We start from the raw sequence: 25,504 nt of genomic DNA, 5'->3' as shown, positions 1-25,504 counted from the left end.
CTCTCCCAATGGACTCCTCCAGAAACACCATAGCATAATGGTGTGTCTGAAAGGAGGAATCGGATTCTGTTAGACATGGTCCGATCCATGATGGGTTTTGCTAGCTTGCCGATATCCTTCTGGGGATATGCACTCAAATCGGTCTGTTATCTGTTAAATAGGGTTTCAAATAAGTCTGTAATTAAGACTTCATATGAGATATGGACGGGACGTAAGCCAGCACTTTCACACCTTAGGGTTTGGGGGTGCCCGGCCTATGTCAAACGATTAGTCACAGACAAACTTGGACCTAGGTCTGACAAATGCTCATTCATAGGGTACCCCAAAGAGACAAAAGGATATTTTTTCTACCATGCTGATGAACAAAAGGTGTTCGTCAGCCTTAAGGCAATCTTTTTAGAAAAAGAGTTCCTTGGTGAAGGAACCGTTGCCTCTAAGGTTGAACTTGATGAAGTTTAACAGGTAGAAGGACCGACACCAATAGCTGAACCTGAGTCGGATATAATTAGATCAGATCCAGAGCCCAATATACCTGCACCATTAAGGCGATCCGGTAGAGTACCACGTCAGCCGGACAGATACTACGGTTCCTTGGTCCGGGATGGTGATCCCATCGAACTTGATGAGAATAATGAGGATCCGATCACCTATATGGATGTAATGCAGAGATCTGATTCTGAGAAATAGCTTGAAGCCATGAAATCTGAAATGGAGTCCATAAAGGTCAACAATGTATGGACATTGGTTGACCCACCTGAAGGGGTTAAACCCATTGGGTGTAAATGGGTCTTCAAAAGGAAGAGGGGCGCAGACGGAAAGGTGGAGACCTATAAAGCCCATCTGGTTGCCAAGGGGTATCGTCAACGTTATGGTATTGACTATGACGAGACGTTTTCTCCTGTGGCAATGCTCAAATCCATTCGGATAATGCTTGCAATAGCTGCCCATCTGGATTATGAGATCTAGCAGATGGATGTAAAGACAGCTTTCCTGAATGGAGAGCTGATCGAAGAGGTGTATATGATACAACCTGAGGGGTTTACATCCACAGATGAGTCCAAGGTGTGCAAGCTTCAGAGATCCATTTATGGACTGAAGCAAGCTTCTCGGAGTTGGAACATGTGTTTTGATAAGGTGGTCAAAATGTATAGCTTCATTAAGAATGGAGAAGAGCCCTGCATCTATAAATGGGCAAATGGTCCAGTTGTGGTATTTCTTGTCTTGTACGTGAATGACATTCTCTTAATCGGGAATGACATCTTCGCACTACAGGGAATAAAAGTTTGGTTGTCATCACAGTTCTCCATGAAGGACTTGGGTGAGCATCCTACATCCTAGGGATGAAGATCTATAGGGATAGATCTAAAAGGATGCTTGGATTATCCCAGTCCATGTACATAGACACTGTGCTGAAGAGGTTCAGCATGGAGAATTCCAAGAAGGGCTATCTACCGATAGGCCATGAAATTTCTCTCTCTAAGAAGGATTGTCCGACAACTCCTGAAGAGAGAGAGCGTATGAGTAGAGTCCCATATGCTTCAGCCATGGGATCTATCATGTACGCCATGACATGTACAAGATCAGATGTGGCATACTCACTAGGAGTAGTGAGTAGATACCAATCTGATCCTGGAGAAAATCATTGAAAAGTGGTTAAAGCCATCCTTAAGTATTTGAGAAATACTAAGGACCAATGGTTGGTTTATGGCGAGTCAGATCTGAAACTTGTGGGGTTCACAGACTCCAGCTTCCAATCTGACCATGATGACAGCAGGAGCGTGTCGGGTTATATCTTTACTCTGAATGGTGGAGCCATCTGCTGGAAGAGTTCCAAGCAGCATACTGTGGCAGACTCTGTTTGTGAAGCGGAGTACATCGCAGCATCGGATGCCGCGAAGGAAGCTGTGTGGCTGAGGAAATTCATCAATGAGCTCGGAGTAGCACCCTCCCTGGATGGTCCGGTCCTGCTCTACTGCGACAGCACTGGTGCCATAGCTTAGGTGAAGGAACCCAAAGCACATCAGCGGATGAAGCACATCTTGCATCGCTTCCACTTGGTCCGAGAGATCGTGGATCGAGGTGATGTCGACCTTCAGAAGATCGACGGAAAGGAGAACCTAACCGACCCCTTCACTAAAGCCCTGGCGATAAAGGAGTTCGATAACCACAAGTCGAAGATGGCTATTAGATACTGTGCCGAGTGGCTTTAGGACAAGTGGGAGTTGTTGGGAAATGTGTCCCAAAAAGCCAATCGTCAAGCTGTTGACGGTTGAGCAACCAAGTATTGTAATTGATTTGTTAATAAATAAAATATATTTGGCATCTTCATCATAAGCTTTCATCTTCTAATGAACTCCGTTGTTATGATGAAGTCCTTAGGACTATTTAAGTTCGATAAAGAGAGAATTTATCGATTAGTCCTTAAAACTGTTCACGACCAAATGATAGGCTGTTAATAAGGACGACAGCTTCTATCGAGCATAGATCGCTGTAGGCCATATGGGTTGGTTGTCCTCTTAACCAAGGAGTGTGGAGACACTGGTATGGCACACAGATGAAATGTAAGGGTACATCATCATTGAATGTGACCAACTCCAGAGCATTCTGCTGTCGAGAATGTCTCTGATGGGATATAGGTATAAGTGTCCCTTAGACTTGAGATCGTCTCAGTGACTTGCAAGCAACTTACTGTGCTTTGGTATTGGACTAACTGAATTTTTAATTCAGGGACGGAAGGCTTCTGGGCACAGTCAAGTACTTGCGAAGTCAGAGTGTGATCGAGATGGGATTGACCACTCCAAGAGTTGGAGAAGAATGAGTCGCTGTATTTCAATTTAGCAAAACCTTGGCCAGGATAATCCATCAGATGGATTTGATATTTTGAAATACAATGTGGACAACCTGATCAGAGTTGACAGTTGAACTCTGGGGTGTTTTATGATCATTTTGGTCAAGGGGATGAATTATATAAAAACTATATCCGCATGGGTTCTAAGGATGTTATTCTATACATTCGACCTATCCGGTCGTCGGGTATCATTACTAGATGGTCACTTCGATTGGTATAGAAATTAGGTTCGGACTTATGAGGTCACACACATTAGAGTTCATGATCCGATCGGATGGTTGATCAACGATTAAGAATCGTTCTAGGGTTAAATGATCAATACGATTGACATTTAACCCAGTGCAAGTATTGCAGGAGGATCGATTAGCAATTCGATTGCTAATTGGCTTAATTTGATTAAGCCAATGGGCTGAGATTAAGTCTAATTAAATATAATTTAATTAGATTTATTTTGGACTTGATTGGATCAAGTCTAATTGGTTTATTGGATAAGCCAAGTGCAAGGAAAAATTAGTCCTAGTTCAACTAGGACTTGGGTCAATCTAATTTCTAATTTGATTAAAAAATTAAATCAGATTTAAATCTAATTTAATCTGATTAAATTAGGTTCTTAATTGGGTTAAGACCTATTTTAATTAGGTTGATCTAATTTTGGTTTGATTTGGTTTGGGAAACCAAATTAAAACAAGTCATAAGAGAGAATCCGAGTAAGACTAGGATTCCGCCTTGCGCCACATAAGCCTTCCCCACGCCCTCTCTCTTATTCAACGCCAATCTCCACTTATTTTGTGTGACAAAAGCCCTCTCCCAGGTCTCTCCCACGTTCACAAAAGGTTTCCTCTCTTCTTTCTTACATGGAAGGTGGTTTGGATCAAATAAAAAAGGAATAAGTTAGGATTTCAAATTCTATGAGATAGAGTTTTAGAAATCAAAAACTCTTTCAATTTTGCACCAAATTTATCCAAATATTTTTTGGAATTTTTGTAGCTTTTAGGGTACACATTGTGCACCCTTTTCTGGTAATCCATGAACGAAAATATGGAGGAGGTGCTCAAGAGTTGGGCGCCCCTTAACTTGCCATGTTTGGATAAGCCTTGACTAGGTATTTGACCTAGACAAGGACTCTATCATATCTCTCTGTATAAAATGAATTTCTTCATAAAATTTTAGGTGAAGATAGAGATTAGAGAGGCCTTTGCGCGATCCAAAAATTAGAGATAAAGACCTTTGGGTCTTAGAGATATAAAAGATGCAAGTTAGGGTGTCTAGAGAGAAAAAACGTGAAGAAGAAGAGGGTCTTCTTCTAGGGTTTTTTGTTTTCATATCTTTCCTCCCTCCATCTTGAGTTTCCTGAGAGTATCTCAGATCTGAAACTCCTCCTTTTACTTTCCATCTTTGAAAGAGTCCAAATGAAGAAGAAGGAGGCACCTGATCAACCATCAAAGAAGGATCAGCGCAGTACTAGCATACTGTGCTGATTTCCTGAAGCAGGACTTCTGATCGAGATTCGTGGGCTCGTGTGGATGACTCCTAGAGGCCGGATGCATGTGTGGCTTGCAACATCATCCTTAAGTCTGGATCAGTGAGGTTAGAGCGTCTAACTTACAAGGTAATAGATCTGATCTATTGTTTAATACATACATTAGATGTGGTATAGAAACATGTTGATATGATCAACATGTAGTTCATGCTATATTTATATATTTTAATTTCTGATTTAATGCTATGTAATAATCATGTAATAGTATCTTAGATTTAGGAATTCTCTGGTTTTAGAAAATAAATTTTGATTTATTTTAGTGTTTCGCTGTATGATCTTGAAAAAGTTTCAAGATCTAACCCTGAAACCCTAGATCTGGTTCCTACATTGGCCTCCACTGAAAAGATTTGGTTAGGTCCAACCATTAACATGACTTGATTTGGTGAATCGGACCAATAAATGATCAGGCCCGACTTTGGTCGGCCAACCTGACCACGATCAGAAAGACTCAAACCAAATTATCATACTATGAATGATAATTTCATTAGTCAATAAGCACCAGGCCTTTGGGCCTCCAATGATTATTAAACTAATGGACTCATTATCACTCACTTAATGGGAGGCTATGACTTAGTTATCACTATAACTTAATCATTTTAGGGACCTAATAATTTTGAGGATTTTATTAAGTGAAGGAAGAGAAGAAATTAACCAGCCAATTTCAATCCTCCCACTGACTTCACCAAGTCAGATTAAAAAAAGATTTAATTAAAGTCGGTATTAGGAGCACCTAAATTAGTCACACTGATTTACCTAATGACATGGGTGAGCCCTAATCACCAAGTGATCTAATCAAAACCTAACTCACCAGGTTGGCTAGGTAAGTGAGATCGGTGGTGGGGATATGCCATTAACTCGTTAGAGATCGAATCAATGTGAGTAGCTCCCACTTAAGAACCACTGGTCAAACTGCCGAACTTACCTTAGACACCAACCGATTCATTAGTTTTAATTTGATCAGCTTAGTAAATAGGGTTCCATCGTGTAGCCATGAATTAAGTCCATCTTGGTCTAGTTAAAGACATGGACCCATTCAACTACAACTATTGGAGTTGAGTCTAGAGTGTCCTTGACCTAATCTAATTCAACTTTTGATTAGATTTGATCAATTACTCTAATTTAGTCCATTTCTTTAAGCTAATCTTAGGTCTAACCCAATTATAGACCTAATCCATCTAATCCATTGACCCACAAGTTTATGCAATTGTCTTAGGTCTTAATTCACAATTCTAGACCAACTTGACAACACTTAATTCTTTTAATTAAGTATTTGGGATGATGGGTTAGGGTTTGGCTTTTCGAAAATAATTTTTAAATTTGAAAGGTTTTATTTTTTGTTCACCAAATATGTTGACTCATTTCACAAATAGATCAGCACATTTCATAAATAACAATCTTATTGCTAATTACATAACCGAAAATAACTGAATCAAAATAAATTATGAATATTCCTTTAGATCTAATCTAACACATTCATGATAAATTTTACAATTGAATATTTATAATTAAGTCCTTTCGCTGCTTCATCTGCTTGGGATATAATTGCAGTGGCACCCCTACCGCTATAGGAGACCCCATCGAATGGGAGGAGAGGACCTTTAAACCCTACTTTTCTCTTATGATCGGACGGTCATGGCAACCAATTCAATTCGATTACTTGCTACTTGGACCAAGTATATCTAAATATATCAATTTCAAAATTTAAATTTCAAATTTCAAATTTCAAATTTTAAATTTTAAATTTCAAATTTCAAATAAATTTCAAATTTCAAATTTCAAATTTTTGAATTTCAAATTTTGAATTTTGAATTTTAAATTTGAAATTTCAACCAAATTTCAAATTTTGAATTTCAAATTTTTGAATTTTGAATTTCGAATTTCAAATTTCAAATTTCAAAATTCAAAATTCAAATTTTGAATTTCAAACTTTTGAATTTTGAATTTCGAATAACTTTCAAAATTCAAATTTTAAATTTTGAATTTTAAATTTCAAATTTAAACTTTTAGATTATAAATTAATCTATGCATGTAAATTCATATATCATATCTTAGAACCTGCTCTGATACCATTTGAAGCAAAATTTGAGTGCAGGGGTAAAATGATAATTTTAAAATTTTTTCAAAATTATAATTTTACAGTGAAAAGTATTAATTAATCTAATTAATTAACATATATTTACCCTACACTAGGATCTAAATATGATATATAGCATGCGTACATTTAATTTTGAAATTCAAATTTGAACAGTAAACACTTTACTGTAATGTGTTCAGAACACAATACCTTTGTGCGGGTAGTAGATCGCCGCAATCTGATCACCATCGGGAGGCTATGATCACTGCAATATAGCCACACAGGGTATCGGCCTCTACGGATCATCCACATGAGGCTCCCGATCTGATCAGCTCCTCATGAGTGCTAGCTCGTTGTAGAGCCCTTTTGACGGCTGATGCTGATCGAACTCCTTCGATCGATGTTTGTTGATTTTTTGGATACTCCAAATTATCAGCAAACATGGTTGAGAGGATGTTGAAGATTTTCCTGAAATTTGGTGGGCTCACGACACTCATAACTCACCTTCTCACTTCCCGAACCCCAGGCTGAAACCCTAGGGTACACTAAGAAAAACTCTGCGCCCTTTTTTCTTTCTTTTCTTTCTTTTTCTCTCGAAAGGTTTTGGACCTTCACCTCATGCAAAAAGGTTCCTCACACCCCAAACTTTCTCTCCAAAAAATTCTACACATGCCTCACTTTTCTCCTCTTTTTAAAACAACGTCGAACATGTCTTATCCACGTGAGAGGATAAAGATAAGTGGTTGCACATTTGAATTCAAATCGAGTTTGAATTCAAATGCAAACCAACTCATCCCTATCCACTTATGGCATGAGAAGAGAAGGGCATGGACTTTTTGTGCATGGAAATGTTTCACGAGAAACCTTTTCTCGTGTAAGTTATGTGGCGCACAAGTGGATAAGCATGAAGGCACAAGAGATAAGTTATCCATTCAAATTCAAACATGCTTTGAATTTGAATGGTTAACTAATTAGCTTTATCCATCCATATGGCACACAAAAATGGGCATGGGGAGGGCTTTGCATGAGAAAAAAATCATGAGAAATTCCTTCTCATAAATTCAAATGGGCGCAGTGGATGTGAGGTGGCACAGGGAGTTTGGGTCAAGATGGTTTCATTATTTAAACCAACCTAATTGAACCAAATAAGTTAGGCCCAATTAGACTAATTTAAACCTACCTTAATTATACTTAATTAGGTTTAATAAAATCCTAATCAAATCAAAAATTGATTAAGCCCAACGTCAGATCAAATCAGGGACCAAACCATCTCGATGATTAGGTCAACTCTTAACCTAATCGGGTCAAACCCAACTGAATCCAATTCAATTGGACTTGATCCAAAAATAATTACTCAATCAAATTGAGTTAATTAATAATCAAATTACTAATTAAACCTCTCATAAATATTGAGTCCAAATTCGATGGGCAATCGGGTATCAAAGTTCATCAATATGAAACCTTGATCGAAGAGTCCCAAACCAGTGGGACTCTTGACCTCGGTACCCAAAATGTGCGGGACTTGTGATCAGAGAATTCTGATTCTCGATCACAGAGTCCCAGACATGTAAGACTCATAGTCCACAAATATTAGAACTCTTCATCAGCCATCAGATCAGATAGGAACCTCTAATGTGTGTGATCCCGCAGGTTCAAACCTAAGCCGGTAGCACAGGAACCAATTTCTGTACTAATCAAAGTGACCATCTAGCAATGGTACCCGATGATCGGATAGTTCGAATAGTCACAATCGCAACACTCAGAACCTACGTGAATATGGTTACTGTATAATTCATCCCTTTTGACCCTTGTGTTTAGGATGACTCAGGGTTAAACTGTCAACCCTGATTAGATCATCCGAGTCGTGCTCAACTCAATCAATCCTGTGGCTCCTCACTAGGACTACTCTGGCTAAGGTTTTGCTAAATTGAAACACGACTGTACACAGCTCCTGAACTGGAGTGGTCAATCCTATCTTGAGACATGCACCGACAAGTCAAGTACTTGACTACACCCAGCAGCCTTCCGTCACTGAATTAGAAATTCAGATAGTCCAGTGCCTAAGTACAGTGAATTGCTTACAAGTCACCATGGTGGTCTCAGATCGGAGGGATATTTATACCCATATCCCGTCGGAGCAAATCTTGACAGCAGAGATAGCTCCAGAGTCGGTCATATTTAGTGCAGATGTACCCTTATATCTCACCTGTATGCCATACCAGTATCTCCACACTCCTTGGTTAAGAGGACAACCAACCTATATGGCACACAATGACCTATGCTTGATAAACATTGTTGTCCTTGGTAACAACGTATCATTTGGTCGCGAACAGGTTTAAGGACTAAACGACAAATCCTCCTTTGTCGAGTCTAAATAGTCCTAAGGACTTCACCACAACACAGGAGTTCATTAGAAGATGATAATTTGTAATGAAAAATACCAAAATAACTTTTATTTATTTATGATTTATGTACTAATACAAAAGGAGCACAACCGTCAACAGACTAACGATTGGCTTTGGGACACTATTCCCAACACACTATCATTGTATTATTGAAACTCTTTTCAATCGATCAGAATAATTTCACTCTAACTCAGTAAGGATTGTCGATCCAGAATAATTCTAGTGAGCTCTCACAATCTATCAGTGATATCTAGCAGTATGTAGTGGCAACCCAATAGAACGGAAATGAACCTCTAGGTATAGTTAATGTGTGATTCAGTCCCTCTATCGTGAGTTCCAACTTGATGGCAGGTCATGGATAAATTGTCAAACCTCATCATCAGTCATATGATAGATTCGATTAGCTCAAGTCTAGTTATGACTTTTATAGAAACTCTTTTTAATCAATCACACTACTGTGGCCATAGACTTTTGGACTTAGTCTCTCAAATCTGATTGGACTACTCCTCTCTATCAAGGTCGATAGATCCTATCTTGATGCGCATCCTACCCCTACAGTAGACCAACTATCGCCAACATCCACTACAAGGACTCATTAAGACCCATATTTATGTGTCAATCAAACTCCAGTAGCCTCACTACGAGTAGCAGCACCATCTCAAGTTAAAGAATCAGTCACACAACTACAGCATCGAGATAATCATTGACGATCGAATAGAAATCCAAGTAATCTCTTGTATGGTCGCGCTCAGTACTAGTTATTCTCTAATAAGTACTTACACTTGTCATTTTATATCTCTACACAGTATACGAGAGGCTCATCTATCTCGAAGAAAGTGATTTATGCACCAGTCTATCCGGATCTATCACCATCCTCATGATGATCCTATGATCGAAAGTATTTAAAATTAAATATATGTCTCTAATTTTTAACACCTTAAGAATATGTATCAAAACTAATTCTATGGATAATTCAAGAACATATTACACTTGAATGAAAAAGAACTTATCCTTTTATTGATCATATCAATATATTAAGTACAAGATTGTACCCTAAATTTATTATAATATGTCAACCATATTGGCTTCTAGGATATACATCTAATATAAATTTCAATAGCTGGTATCGAAAGCTCCAAATAGTCCTTGAGTACGAATGGATCTTGTATGTATTAATAGATTTGGCACTTGAGGAGCCAGCTCTGAACGCACGTAGCACGGTCAGAGATACTTATTAGAAGTGGCTCAACGATCGAACTACGATTTATTGTATTATACTGGTGGTAATGAATGATGAGTTTAGCTGTCATTTCGAGAATGCTTAGCCATAGGTCATGTTGCAAATATTGAACGAGTCCTTTGACACATCCGATGATGTTGAGAGGCACAAGACTAGTTGTGCCATCTTCAATGCTCGAATAAGGGAAGGAGCATTAGTTACTGATCATGTACTATACATGATCGAGATGATTGAGCACTTAAGCAAGCTCAAATTTTTCTTGCATGAGCAGCTAGAGAAAGATATCATTTTGAACTCTCTACCCAAGTTCTACCTCCCTTTTCTTACTCATTTTTGAATGACAAAGCCTGCGGTCAACTACCACAGTTTGCTAGGATTACTGCAGAACATTGAGAAGGATCACCAGCTTCACAAGAAGTCAGTGAATGTTGTGGGAGGATCTTCTTCTGGATGTTGACTCTTTAAAAAAAGAAAGAAAAACAAGAAGAACAAAAAAAAGATGCAAAGTGCTGGGTCATCCAAGCCCAATCAGATCAAGAAATTCAAGTCCGATCAGAGTCAGACAGAATGCTTCTACTGCAAGAAGCAGGGGTACTAAAAGAGAAATTATCTTCAGTACATTACCTCTCTGGATCTGAACAGATCAAGAAAAAAGCAAGTTATTGCTGGACAAGATAATTATATGATAACACCTTGTAATTTCTTAATTTATGATTCTACTACTTGGGTACAAGATATCGGAAGCTCTTTTAATATTTACAATTCGTTGTAGGGTCTGTAGGTCAGTAGGAGATTTGAAGAAGGTGGAAGGTTCATTAATGTTGGAGATGGAAGACCAGTTTTAGTTTTAGCGTTAGAGACTATTAAGCTTGTATTCAAGTCAAATATAATTGTTCTTAGTGAATGTCACTTTTGTTCTTCCTTTTTATTGAACATTATTTCTGTAGGCCTCTTAGTTATGTACGATTATAAAATTTTAATAAAAAAAATAATTTTAATATCATTATGAATGGTGTTAATGTGATGAATGGATAGTTGAACAATGATTTTTATATATTGTCATAATTTGTTTGTATAATGTACACATCCAGCAAATGCTCTAGAATTAGTGATGTCTCTGATATCTACCTTTGGTACTGTTGGTTAGGTCATGTTAACAAGAACAGAATAAACAGGTTAACACAAGAGAAAATCTTCGAAGTCAGTGATTGTGAATCACTTCCAACCTATGAGTCCTATCTTTTAGAAAAATAATCAAGTCACCTTTTACTAAAAAAGATGAGCGAGCCAGTGAAGTTCTAGGTCTGATACATATTGATGTATATGGACTGATAAACACTAGTGCTAGAGATGGATATTATTATTTTATTACATTTGCAGATGATCTATCGAGATATGGGCATATCGACTTAATGACGCATAAGTCAAAATCATTTGAAATATTCAAATGATTCCATAATAAAGTAAAAAAATAAACTGAAAAGGATATTAAAACTCTTCGATCCAATCGAAGAGGAGAATACCTCTCTAGTGAGTTTTTGACATACTTAGAAGAGAATGAGATTCTCTTGTAATGGATCTCTCTTGGAACACCACAGCATAATGGTGTATCAGAAAGAAGGAAACAAATCTCGTTAGACATGGTTCGATCCATGATGGACTTTGCAAGTCATCGATCTCCTTTTGAGGATATGCACTCGAGTCAGCTTATTATATTTTAAATAAAGTTCTGAGTAAGTCCGTAAGTAAAATACCATATGAAATGTGGACAAGGCGTAAGCCAGCACTCTCTCATTTTAGAGTTTGGAGATATCCGGCTTATGTCAAATATTTAAAAACTGACAAGCTTGAACCTAGGTCTGACAAGTGTCTATTTGTAGGGTACCCAAAAGAGATCAAGGGGTATTACTTCTACCTTACTGATGAATAAAAGGTGTTCGTCAGCAATAGAACAGTCTTTCTACAAAAGAAGTTCCTTGGAGAAGAAATTAATGCCTCAAAGATTGAACTTGATGAAATTTGATCGGTAAAAAAATTAACACAATCTAGTAAACCCATAGAGCTGGACTTGATTAGATCTAATCTGAAACCTATTGTAGAATCTTTAAAGAGATCCAGTAGAGTATCACATCAACCAAATAGATACTATGATTTTTTGATCTGAGATAGTGATCCAGTTGAACTTGATGAGAACAATAGGGATCCGATCACCTGTATGGATGCGATGCAGAGGTTTAACTTCGATAAGTGGCTGGAAGCCATGAAATCCGAAATGAAATTCAAGAAAATCAATAATGTATAGACATTGGTTGATCCACCTGAAGGGATAAAATTCATAGGGTGTAAGAAGATTTTCAAAAGGAAAAAAATGCAGATGGGAAGGTGGAGACCTATAAAGTCCATCTGATTGCCAAAGGTTACCGTTAGCATTATAGTATTGACTATGATGAGATGTTTTCTCCTGTGGTAATGCTCAAGTCTATTCGGATTATGCTTATGATAGCAATACATCTGGACTATGAAATCTGATAAATAGATATAAAAATAGTCTTCCTAAATGGAGAGTTGGAAGAAAAGGTGTATATGATATAACCTGAAGGTTTCATATCCACAAATGAGTCTAAGGTGTGCAAGCTTCAGAGGTCCATTTATGGACTTAAGCAAGCATCTCAGAGTTGGAACATGCATTTTGATAAAGTGATCAGAACATATGGCTTCATTAAAAATGGAGAGAAACCTAGCATATACAAGTGGGTTAATAACTCGGTGATAGTATTTCTTATTTTGTATGTGGGTGACATTCTCTTAATTGGGAATGACGTCCCTGCATTACAGGGAATAAAAATTTGATTGTCATCACAGGTCTCCATGAAGGACTTGAGAGAAGCATCCTTCATCCTTAGGATGAAGATCTATAAAGATAGATCTAAAAGGTTGCTTGGATTATTCCAGTCGATGTACGTTGATACTGTGCTAAAAAAGTTTAGTATAGAGAATTTCAAGAAAGGCTATCTTCCGATAGAACAAAAAATTTCTCTCTCGAAGAGTGATTGTCCGAGAACTCCTCAAGAGAGAGAGCATATGAGTAGAATTTTATATGTTTCGATAGTGAGATTTATTATATATGCCATGATATGTACATGAGCAGACGTGACATACTCACTAGGGATAATGAGTAGATACCAGTCCGATCTAGGTGAGAACCACTGAAAGATTGTAAAGACCATCCTTAAGTATTTGAGAAATACTAAGGATCAGTAGCTTATCTATGGAGAATCTGACTTAAAATTTATGGGGTTTATAGACTTCAATTTTTGATTGGATCATGATAATAGTAAGAGCATATTGGGATATATTTATACCCTGAATGATGGAGCAATCTGCTGGAAGAGTTTCAAGCAGCACACTATGGCCGACTCAACATGTGAGGTGGAATATATCACGGCATCTGATGCTGCGAAAGAAGCTATGTGGTTATGAAAAATCATCAACAAGCTCGGAGTGGCACCCTCCCTTGATGCCCCATCTTGTTGTACTGCGATAGCACTGACGCCATTACTCAAGTGAAGGAATCGAAGTCACATTAGCAGACCAAGCATATTCTGCACCGCTACCACATGATCCAGAAGATCATGGATCGAGATAACGTCAAGCTTCAGAAGATAGATGGAAAGAAGAACCTAACTGATCATTTACTAAAACCCTCGATGTCAAGAAGTTTGAAGACTATAAATCAAAGATGGGTACACGATACTGTATCGATTGGCTTTTGTCCAAGTGAGAGTTGTTAAAAATTATATCCCAAAGTCAATCGTCAGTCTGTTGATGGTTGAGTTTATTATTATAATTATATATAAATTATTGAATTAATAAATATTATTTAGTTTTCTTATCACTGTGTACATCTTATTTTGAACTCCTATTATGTGATGAAGTTCTCAGGACTATTTGATTCGATATAGGAGGATATATCGTTTAGTCCTTAAATCTTAAGTTCACGACCAAATGATATAGTATTATTAGGACGATAGCTATATCAAGTATAGATCATTGTGTACAATGTATGTTGGTTGTCCTCTTAACCAATGAGTGTGGAGATATTAGCATGGTGTGCAAGTGAGATGTAGGAGTATATCTCACTGAACATGACCAACTGCTGAGCACTCTACTGTCAAGAGTAGCTCACGAAGGATATGGGTATAAGTGTCCCTTCGATCTGAGATCACCATGATAACTTGCAAGCAACTCACTGATACGATCGTGATGTTGTCATTAGGACACCGTGATTATCAATCAAATTTTGACTTCAATAAAAATTAAAAATATATAGAAAGTAATGAGTCGGGTCGAATCCACAGAGAAAGCAAGATTTTGATTTGAAATCTTTGATTTTACAAAAAAAATAAAATTTTGAAGAAAGTAATTTAAGTCAGAAAATAAAAATTAAAAGTACAAAAAATAAATTAGGTACTAAGATCTACTAACTAGATCTTAACATCTACTTGCAATAAAAATAAATAACAAAAATTTAAAAAACATAAAAATAAATTGGTACTAAGATCTACTAATTAGATCCTAGCATCTACGTGCAAAAAATAAAAGACAGGAATTTAAAGTGCAGAAAAATAAATTTTGCATTAATTGAAATTGAAATTCAAGTATAAAAAATTTAAAAGAAATAATAAAATAAAATTTTAACAAGGATCTGAAGTTGATTAGTCAAGCCTCATCGGGAAGATGGTTGATGACCTCTCCATCTTCCGTCGTACTCCATAGAGCGAACCGACTTTTCTCTTTCTTTTCCTTGGGTCCTTAAAGCTATTTTATTTTATTTTTATTTTTTTCTATACTTTCTACTCAATTTTTTTGCTCCCAAAGCTTATTCTCAGGCCTTCTATTTATAGATGAATTTTTTATATTTTTTTTGGTAGGAAAAGGAGTCCTAAAACCCTTAGAAATCGTATTAATCTCCTTAGGAATATTCTTGATCGTCGGATCAGCTTTGGACCGTCTAGATCTGCTAAAAAATCAGAGTTTTAATCCTTATCAGGGTTGGATCAAATGTCAGCCGTTGGATCTTGATTTTGATGAAGTTTTGGCCGTCGGATCGTGCAAAAGAGTCCTATTCAAAGTTGGGAACGATAACAGCTATTGGATCACGTGATAGATTGCTTCTGGGCCGTCGGATCGCACAAAAGAGTCCTATTCAAAGTCGGCAACGAGTCTGAACCGTCGGATCTGGGTCTGATTGAATCTCAGCCATTGGATCGCACCCAGATCTTTCTCTCACTGTGAGCCACACCTGTGGACCGCGTGAAGTTTTCTGTGGACCGCGCCCTGGCTCTGTGGACCGACCGACCGGTCCACCGTGCACCGGAGGCTATTTTCTTTGTTTTTTAGGATATTTTAGCTTCATTTTTGCTCCAATTTTCACCTAAAAATTGGAAAAAATATGCATTAAATTTCTCAAAAAATTCTCTTTATTTTGGTGCTTAAATTGCTCAATTAAATTAACATCTATTTTTTTATAAATATATCTAATTTCATATTTTTTTTCAAAATCACTTATTTTTTAAGAAAATTTAATAAATTCATGAAATTAAGGTTTTTATGAAGATGTTAGCACCATAAATTATCAAAAATACCTTCAATAAATATAAAAATATACCACTTATCACACTCCCCAACTTGAACTTTGCTTGTCCTTGAGTAAAGAAAGAATTTAGAATCAAGTACCTTTAAACTTAAAATCTCAAATTTCACCAAATAATTTTTCAAAAAGGCCACTGATGTTCAGTAGACTGTAAATGAGGTATGTCATTGGGGTATTAATACTAATCAATATGAGAGTTAAACTAAGAATACTAAACCTTTTCTGAATTTTTTCAAATTATCCCTATCTTTATCTCTAAATCATTAACCTTCATATGGACAAGTATATTGTTACTTCTGTCTTTTATTTATTGATTATTATTATTATTATTATTTTTAACATTGTACCGCTATTGAGTATCTTAACCCCTTAAGCTTTCTGTTTGACCCATGTAGCGAGTTTTCAGTCAATAACTCTCAAACCAGATGACTTTAGGGCACTAGGTATAAAATATCCTTCGAACCTATTTGCTCGAATCAAACAAGCTACGAGTTAAAACTAGCTTTACAACAAAGCTTCTTTGCCCTTCATACCTTTTGATGCGAAACTCAATACTTGCTTAGACAAAGAGGCCCGATTACTCAGCATGAAGTACTTGGAATTTTTTTTTTTAAATATATGAAGAAATATATAGTTACTCTACACAAATCCATAGAAAGTAAACTCTTCTTTGATGCTGGTAGAAAAATTTAAAAATGCTCAAAGAAAACTATTTAAGTTTTAAACTTAACTCTTTATTGAGTTTTCTTAATATTTGATCCCTCAATATCTCACAAATTCTCTGATCTGTACATCATTTTTTTTTAAAAAAATGCTTGATTTAACTCAATTCTTAAGTGTAATCAGATGCTTAAATACTAAATACTAACTTACTTGAGGATTTAAAAAAATTTTATTCTCCCCCCAACTTAATCAACATTGTCCTCAATGGAGTAGAAAATATGAACAGTGCATGTAAAGAGAAAGAAAAGGAAAGATATCACCTGATCCATAAGTCTTTTTAAAACTGATTCTCCCCCCAACTTAGCCAAAATTATTTTCAGATCCCTACAAAAGACACAAAGCAAGACTCGATTATCCTAAACAAAATGCAAAAGAAAGCAAAGGCAAAAGTAGAAATTAAAAATTGGGTTGCCTCCCAGGAAGCGCTAAGTTTACCGTCTTCAGCCAGACCATGCTGATTCTCTCACCTATCCCATGTAGAATATTGGATTGATAAATTCCAATGGTTTTGGATTGCCAATATTATGAAGATGGCTTATGATAAATTTCAATATTTTATTGCCAATCTTCAAAAAGTAGTTCACATCTTTGTTCTTAATTTTAGAAAGATAGTTCACAAACCCATTCACAGACCCTTGTTTATCGAGAATTTCTCCTATTTATTCTTCTAAAATGCTCATGAATTGAGTTTTTGGGTTAGGAACTAAGTTTGAAGAAATAGGCACTGGAAGGATATCTTTTGATTTTAAACATGTGTTCTCAAGTGTGATCAAAGATAATTTTAATTCTGGAGGAGGTGATTTTAAAGTGGAAGAATCAGTTTTTGGGGCTGAAGGGAATGGAATTTTTGGTGAATATATCTTGGATAACTTATCTGCTCTCTTCTCATTATCACTTAGATCAATATCAATACTGGGCTCAGGTTCTTCTATTGGACTAGTCTCAATACTAATCTCCTCTTCTAAATTCTCTTTTTGGCTAGCATCAGTCCTAGCCTCACTCACCTGGTCTTGGTATAGGTCCTTAAGAATCCTATCACTTTTAAGCTTAGAAATTACATTGTCACTTTCAAATTGGAGATTCTTAGGTGGGCCATTGGATTGATGACTAGATCCAGGTGATTGGTAGGTGGGTGGGTTATTTTCAAAATTTGATATTGGTTCGTTTGGCAATTGATCTAGTTCTCTCCTCATGGTAGATTCAGTTAATTGATCTATTTGTGCTTCTAGCCTAGCAAGGGATTGCTGTTGGGTCATGATCATTTGTTGAAGTTGGTTCAATCTATCATCGGCTAGATTGGTCTGTTGAGGAGGTGGGTATGAGGGTTGATTGTAATTGGATGGTTGAGTAGGCTGATTAGGCTGACTATTATTATAGGCATAGTTTTGGTATTGGGGTCTATTTTGAAAATTATGCACAGAAAAAAATTGGGTCTGAGCTTGAGTCTGTTGGGATCTCCAAGAAAAATCAGGATGGTTCCTCCAATCTTGGTTATATGCATTTAAAAATGGATCATTGATAAAATTGGAGTAACCTTGAGCAGTTTGAACTTGTTCTTGAATGAAAGGTGGAAACTGTGCAGCCGTAGGACATTCACTAACATGATGGGCTGGGCTAGCACAGATAGAATAAATCTCCTGATAATTAGGTGGTGGTGTGTATTGTGCAGGAGATTGTTGACCTAATGCTAGGAACTGATCAAATTTCTGGACAAGAAGGTCGACTTTATCTAATCTTTGGGCTATTAGGTTCAGATCGGCCTTAGGACTAGAGTCTGAATATTTGATCTCAAAAATTTCTTCCCCCTTTTGGTGAGGAATTGATCTTTTGTAGGAGGATAATGAAGCATGATTGATTGAATTTTCACTCAAAATTTCAAATAAGGTGTAGGCTTCATCCTCACTTTTACTCATGAATGCACCCCCACAAGATGCATCTACCATCTGTCTGTATTGGTCACCTAAACCCTCATAAAAAGCTTGAAAAATTTGCCACTTTGATAGACCATGGTGTGGGCATTTTCTAAGAAGTTCCTTAAGTCTCTCCCATGATTCATGAATTTGTTCTCCTAAAAGCTGAGCAAATCCAGTGATGGCTCGCCTCATTGTGTTGGTTCGACCTATGGGATAGAATTTCTTAAGAAACTCGTGCTGCATTTCAGCCCAAGTTTGGATTGGTCTTCCTATTGTGCCAAGCCAGTACTTGGCTTTGTCTTTAAGTGAGAAAGGGAATAAGGTCAATCTAAGTGCATCATTAGTAAAATTTTGAATTTTCACTATGGAATAAATTTCTAAGAACTCATCCAGATGCTTGTAAGGATCTTCATTAGTATTCCCATAGAAAGACGGAAGCATCTGGATTATGGTTGACTTGATCTCATAGTGTCTTGCAGGGATATCAGGTAAGTGGATACAAGTCGATGGGTTATAAGTGGAAGGAATAAAATATTCCATCATCTACCTAGGTGGTTCTTAGAATTTCTAGCCATTTGATTATCATGTTTAGCATGGATCAGTCGTTCAATTTCAGAATTAGGTTCAACTAGGTTAGAAAAAATTATACCGTGCATGTATTAATGCAAACCCTATTATGTGTGTTGTTGAGATTTTTTTTTTTTTTTTAAGAAGAAGGAGGAGAAAAAGAAGAGAAAAGAAAGAAAGAGAAAAGTTTTAAGGGTGAGATCCTTAAGAAAAATCTTAGACCTAAAGACATAAGATGAGAAGAATTAGTTGTGGTTAAGTGTTAATTATAATCAAGTTAGCAAACAATTAAACCTAGACACCTATAGATTTTTTAGACCCAACAGTTCGATGTAGAGTGGCTTAGTCTAGATACAAATTAGGTTTGTTCTCACTTCCTTCAACTAGCCAGATAAGAGGTGAGATCGTGGGGGTCCTCCCGTTGCTTGCCTTAGACACCAATTGAATTGACCAAGTAAGCTAACGGAACCAATTAAATAACCACAAATCTACTTAGGCTGAGCCTTTATAACCTCTAGCCTTAGACACCTATTTCAGGAGTGAGTCCGGACTTACTTTGCACTTGACTTAACCACAATACTCAGAATTGAATTCGATTAATACTAGGGGCTAATGTCTACTTGATTTTAGTTAGACTAGGGTTAATATGGGATGCTGGTTGGTTGTTTTTGGGCCAAGGAAGGGTGATGAAATCCCTACCTTATCTTGTTATGGGTGTTGCCCTTAAATTAATTTGAGATGAATATGCACAACCAATTTCAAACAAGGGGTTCTATGTAACTAAATTAGATGCATGAAACTAATAAAACTTGAAAGCTTACCTTATCTCCAGCGATCATCAAAAATAAATCTACAATGATGAATGCTCCTAAAATTAAGTTTCTACTCTTGTCATGCAATTTTTATTAGGTTTATGTGGATGAATTTTAGATTAATTAAAAAAAATAATAATTAATACTAAAAAAAATAGTTAAGGCTAGGTTTAGGATTGATCTCACCAACTTGGAAGCTTTCTATCTCCCCTTTTTTTTTTGAATTTTTGAATTTTTTTCTACAAAAAGATAAAAAAATAGAAAAGTTAGTAAGTTAAATTTACAAAAAAATCAAAGAAATCAAACATTAAAATTGTTGCCTTCCCCGGCAATGGCGCCAAAAATTGATAGGATCAAGATGCTGTCGTTAGGACATCATGATTATCAATCAAATTTTGACTTCAATAAAAATTAAAAATATATAGAAAGTAGTGAGTCAGGTCGAATTCACAGAGAAAGCAAGATTTTGATTTGAAATCTTTGATTTTATAAAAAAAATAAAATTTTGAAGAAAGCAATTTAAGTCGGAAAACAAAAATTAAAAGTGCAAAAAATAAATCAGATACTAAGATCTACTAACTAGATCCTAGCATCTACTTACAATAAAAATAAATAATAAAAATTTAAAAAGTATAAAAATAAATTGGTACTAAGATCTACTAATTAGATCCTAGCATCTATGTGAAAAAAATAAAAGACAAGAATTTAAAGTGCAGAAAAATAAATTTTGCATTAATTGAAATTGAAATTCAAGTACAAAGAATTTAAAAAAATAATAAAATAAAATAAAAATAAAACTATAACAAGGATCTGAAGTTGATCAGCTAAGCCTTGTCGGGAAGATGGTTGATGACCTCTCCATCTTCCATCGTACTTCGTAGAGCGAACCGGCTTTTCTCTTTCTTTTCCTTGGGTCCCTAAAGCTATTTTATTTTTTTTTATTTTTTTCTATTCTTTCTACTCAATTTTTCTGCTCTCAAAGCTTATTCCCGAACCCTCTATTTATAGATAAATTTTTTATAATTTTTTTGATAGAAAAAGGAGTCCTAAAATCCTTAGAAATCGTATTAATCTTTTTAGGAATATTACTGGCCGTCGGATCAGCTTCGGACCGTCCAGATCTACTAAAAATTCAGAGTTATAATCTTTATCAGGGTCGGATCAAATGTCAGCCATTGGATCTTGGTTCTGATGAAGTTCTGGCCGTCGGATCGTGCAAAAGAGTCCTATTCAAAGTTGGAAATGATAACAGCCGTTGGATCGCATGATGGATTGCTTCTAGGCCGTCGGATCATGCAAAAGAGTCCTATTCAAAGTCGGCAACGAGTCTGAACTATTGGATCTGGGTCTGATTGAATCTCAGTCGTTGGATCACACCCAGATCTTTCTCTCGCTATGAGCCGTGCTGGTGGACCACGTGAAGTTTCCTGTGGACCATGCCCTGGCTCTGTGGACCGACCGACCGGTCTACCGTGCATCGGAGGCTATTTTCTTTATTTTTTAGGATATTTTAGCTTCATTTTTACTCTGATTTTTACCTGAGAAATTAGAAAAAATATGCGTTAAATTCCTCAAAATTTTTTTTTCATTTTGGTGCTTAAATTGCTCAATTAAATTAACATCTATTTTTTTATAAATATATCTAATTTTATATTTTTTTTCAAAATCACTTATTTTTTAAGAAAATTTAATAAATTTATGAAATTAAATTTTTTAAGAAGATGTTAGCACCATAAATTATCAAAAATACCTTCAATAAATGTAAAAATATACCACTTATCACTCACTATACTTTGATGCGGAACTATCTAAATTTTTAATTCAGTGATGAAAGATTTTTGGACACAGTCAAGTACTTGAGAAGTCAATGTGTGAGTCAAAATGGAATTGACCCCTCTGAATAAGTAGTAGTTAATGTATCAATGTGTTTTAATTTAGTAAAATCTCGATCAACGTAATCCATGTGATGAATTTTGAAAATTAAAATACAATATGGATGATCATATCAGAGTTGACAGTTAAATCCTAGGTCATCTTGAGCATTTGGATCGAAGAAATGAATTATACGGTAACCATATGCCAATAAGTTCTTGAATGATGCTTTACAATCTTTCGACCTATCCGGACGTCGGATATCATTACTCGATGATCACTTTGATTGGTATAGAAAAATTATTTTCATACTACTGGCTTAGATTCAAACCTATAGGATCACACTCAAACAAAATTTTTGACTGATCGTATGGCTGATCGACGATTAAGAATCATTCTAGGATAAAACAGTCAATTCGATTGATGATTAACCTTGTGCAAAAATTATAATAAATCAATTTACTAATTATTGGTGAATTATAAGAGGATTGATTAGTAATTAGATTATTAATTAGCTTAATTTAATTGAGCATTGAGGTTTGGATCAAATCTAGTTGAATTGGATTCAATTTGGTTTGACTCGATTAGGTTATGAGATGACCTAATCGCTAAGGGTATTTGATTTCTAGTTTGATCAAAAATTGAGCTTGATTAATTTTTGATTTGATTAGAATTTAATCATGATTATTTACTATCTAATTAGATTAGATTTGATAATCTAATTGGATCTAATCTAATTTGGTTGGATTAAGAATCTAATTGGATGAGAAAATAATTTGAATTCAAATCCCTTACGCCTCCTTTCTCTGTGCGTCTTATTCTTCATGCGAGAAAAAAATTTTATGTGAATTTTTCTCATATCCTGAAGCTTTTCTATGTCTACATCTGATTTTTTTTGAATTTAAAATTGATTGGTTTAAATTTGAGTTCAAATGGGTTTGAATTTGAATGAAAATCTAGAGTCCACATTGAGTTGGACTCTTCTCTTCATGCCATCACCTTTTTTCATGCTTAAAGTATTTTTGCATAAGATTTCTTATACCATTCTAATGTTGGTCAATCCCTCTTTGAGTTTATAAGATGAGGATAAAGTTTGGTTCAAAATTTAATTCAAATTTGATTTCAATTGGTGATAAAGATCAACCAATATTTGAAATTGAACTGAAACTACCGTTTTCTTATCTTCCATGGGACACCACCCTTAAGAAGGGATTAGTTTTATGTGAAATTGAAGTGATTTTTGGCATGAGAAACCTGAGAGTTGGGGCATGAAATGTTGAGAGTGGGTTAGGCTTCCGTGCATGAAGAATAGAGGAAGTGTTCTTCCTCTCGGACGTGAGGTGTAGGGTCTAGGGTTTCAACTCTAAATTTTGTGAGAAGAAAGATACAAGAGTGAGTCTTATTCAATCTTCCACACTACCACCTCCTTGTAAAGCTTTAACTTCTGATTTGAAAGAGTCTGAGAGATTCAAGAAAAAGAGCTTGGATCAGCCATCTAGATCCTTCGATGCAAGCTAGCACTCCTGTGAAGGAAGATCCTATCAGAGCTTCAAGTGGATGATCTGTAGAGGTCAGACGACTTGTGTAGCTATTCGGTATCAGCGAGAGCTTCATACCATACCTATCAGTAGTAGAGATTATCGACCCATGAAAAGGTGATGAGTTCTGAACTCAATCGATGTGATTTAACAGTTAGATTAGATTCAGGGCATCGCTGTGATCGATATAATTTTTTATTTTATATCAAATTTTATATATAAATTTTTTATATCATAGATCCTTAATTGGTAGTTTAGATTTGATTTAAAATATGTTTAGAAGATTACAGTGTTTAATCTTTTATTTTTTACTATAAAATTTAAAAAATATATGCTTTGAACTATCCATTTTTTCTTCAAAATCGACTCGATTTATAGGCTTAGAAATTGGTTTCTATTTTGAACCGACCCAAATTATGTAGACTCAAAAAATTATCTGTTTGTTTTAGGGTGGATCAACTCAAATTTCTAGACAAAATTATTTTGCATAAATTTTAATGTAAAGGACTTTATATTTGAAATTGTTTCATTTTTCCACACTTAATTAAGAATTAAGAGTTGAAACTTTAGATTTAGAATTATGAATTTAAGATCTAAAGATATTCCATAAGACATGGGCTATGCGTTAGCTTGAATTAGGTTATTTAACTGGGTTAGACCTAGGATTATGTTCAAATATGGACTAGATTGAGAAATTGACTAAATCTAATGAAGAGGTGAATTAGATTAGATCAAGATTTTTTTAGATCAAACTCAATAATTATAGTTGATCAAAGTCCATAATTTGATTTCATCAAATGAACCTGATCGTGGCTCAATGATTGGCCCAAGTCTTTAGGCAGACCAAATTGAAACTGATAAACCAATTGGTATCTAAGGTAAGTTTGGTATTTTGATCGATAATTTTTAATTGGCAGCTTGCTTATTTGGCTATTTCGATGGTGTCTAAGATAAGCTTTGGCAGACCCTCCCACCAATCTCACTTACCTGATAAATATAGTTAATCAACTTTTGATTAGGCTGCTTATTGATTCAAGCGAACCCATGCCACCTAGGTTAGTCAATCATATGATTGTATTGACTAATTCAGGTGTGACCTAAACCCGCTTTGTCCTCTTATGACTTGATGAAGTCAGTGGGAGGATCTTAAGTTGATCATATGACTGATTTAGGTGCCTTTTAACCAGCTTGATCTCTAGTCCTCTTCAAAGACTTGGTGAAGTCAGTGAGAGGATTGTTGATTGCTGGTTAATCTTTTTTCTCAAAGAATAATAAATCTTCTAAATTATTAGGTCCTTAAAATAAATGAGTTATGGGGATAACAAATTCATAGCCTCCCATTAAGGTAGATGGTAATAGGTCCAATAGTCTAAGTAGTCATTAGAGGCGCAAACACCTGGTGGTTATTTGAATATTGAAATTTATTGGAATTTCATGCTGAGGTATGTATGTATGTTTCAAATTTTTTTTTTAAATAATATAGTGAAATAAAAAATTAAAATATCTTTTAATCTGAATCATACATGTATAAAATATAGAACACAATGATGTACTTCATATGCTGAAATTGAACACATACTAAATTTTATACTGAAATTAAATATGTGATCGAATCACATACTTGTTTCATAATTTTTTTCTTCGAATCTGAATCAAAAAGAGAGGAGGATCTCTCTTAGTCGTGTAAGTCTCAACCTCTATAGGTATCCACTCAGAATCAGCCTGAAATAGCCCTCTTTGGTGTTGACTTTTTTCTCTAAGAACGATCACCCAGTGAATCTGAATGAAGTCTGGATCGTGATATACTCTTTGATCCTTTTCATGATCTTTTTCTTCTCTTCTTCTCTTTCTCTTCTTTTCTTTATTATGCAGCAACCAAGATCTAAAAATTAGCAAGCAAAAGGGGAGACGCCAAAGCTCCTTTGGGCATGAAGATAGAGGATGCCCAACCTTTAGGCATTGGAACTAGAAAGGAGAAGAGAGGGAGAGGCATGGGGACTCTTGGGAGGCATGGGGGCTACTAAAAATTTGATGTAAAGAACCTTAGAGAAGGCCCATTTAAATAGGTAAAAGATTTAAATCCTATTCAAAACCAAATAGCTCCTTAATACAAGTCTTACTTGCATTAGGAATCTTTATTGCCTTAGTTATTTGACCTCCTTTAGGATATCCATTAAGTGCCAACTATTAGAGCCTTTGTACCTACTTTTTCACATGCCACAAGGGGCTTATAGAACACCCCAATCTGATCCCATATGTTCTCTTTTAAGTGGGCATGCCCAACTTGATCAAATCAAGTGGCGCCCCATGCAAACAATC

The 25,504-nt window shown here is 35.7% G+C and overlaps 1 non-coding gene across 1 annotated transcript; it reads left to right on the top strand.

Moving 5' to 3' along the window:
• The first annotated feature begins 18,484 nt into the window (after positions 1-18,484).
• LOC140858222 (small nucleolar RNA R71) lies at positions 18,485-18,591 on the top strand. Its single transcript, XR_012141791.1, has one exon. It is a non-coding gene; the product is annotated as a small nucleolar RNA R71 (small nucleolar RNA).
• The last annotated feature ends 6,913 nt before the right edge of the window (positions 18,592-25,504 follow it).

This window comes from Elaeis guineensis, chromosome 5 (assembly GCF_000442705.2).
Source record: "Elaeis guineensis isolate ETL-2024a chromosome 5, EG11, whole genome shotgun sequence".
Lineage (NCBI taxonomy): Eukaryota > Viridiplantae > Streptophyta > Magnoliopsida > Arecales > Arecaceae > Elaeis > Elaeis guineensis.
Note: the sequence above shows the minus strand (reverse complement) of the source record. Positions and strands in the feature narration are given on the sequence as shown.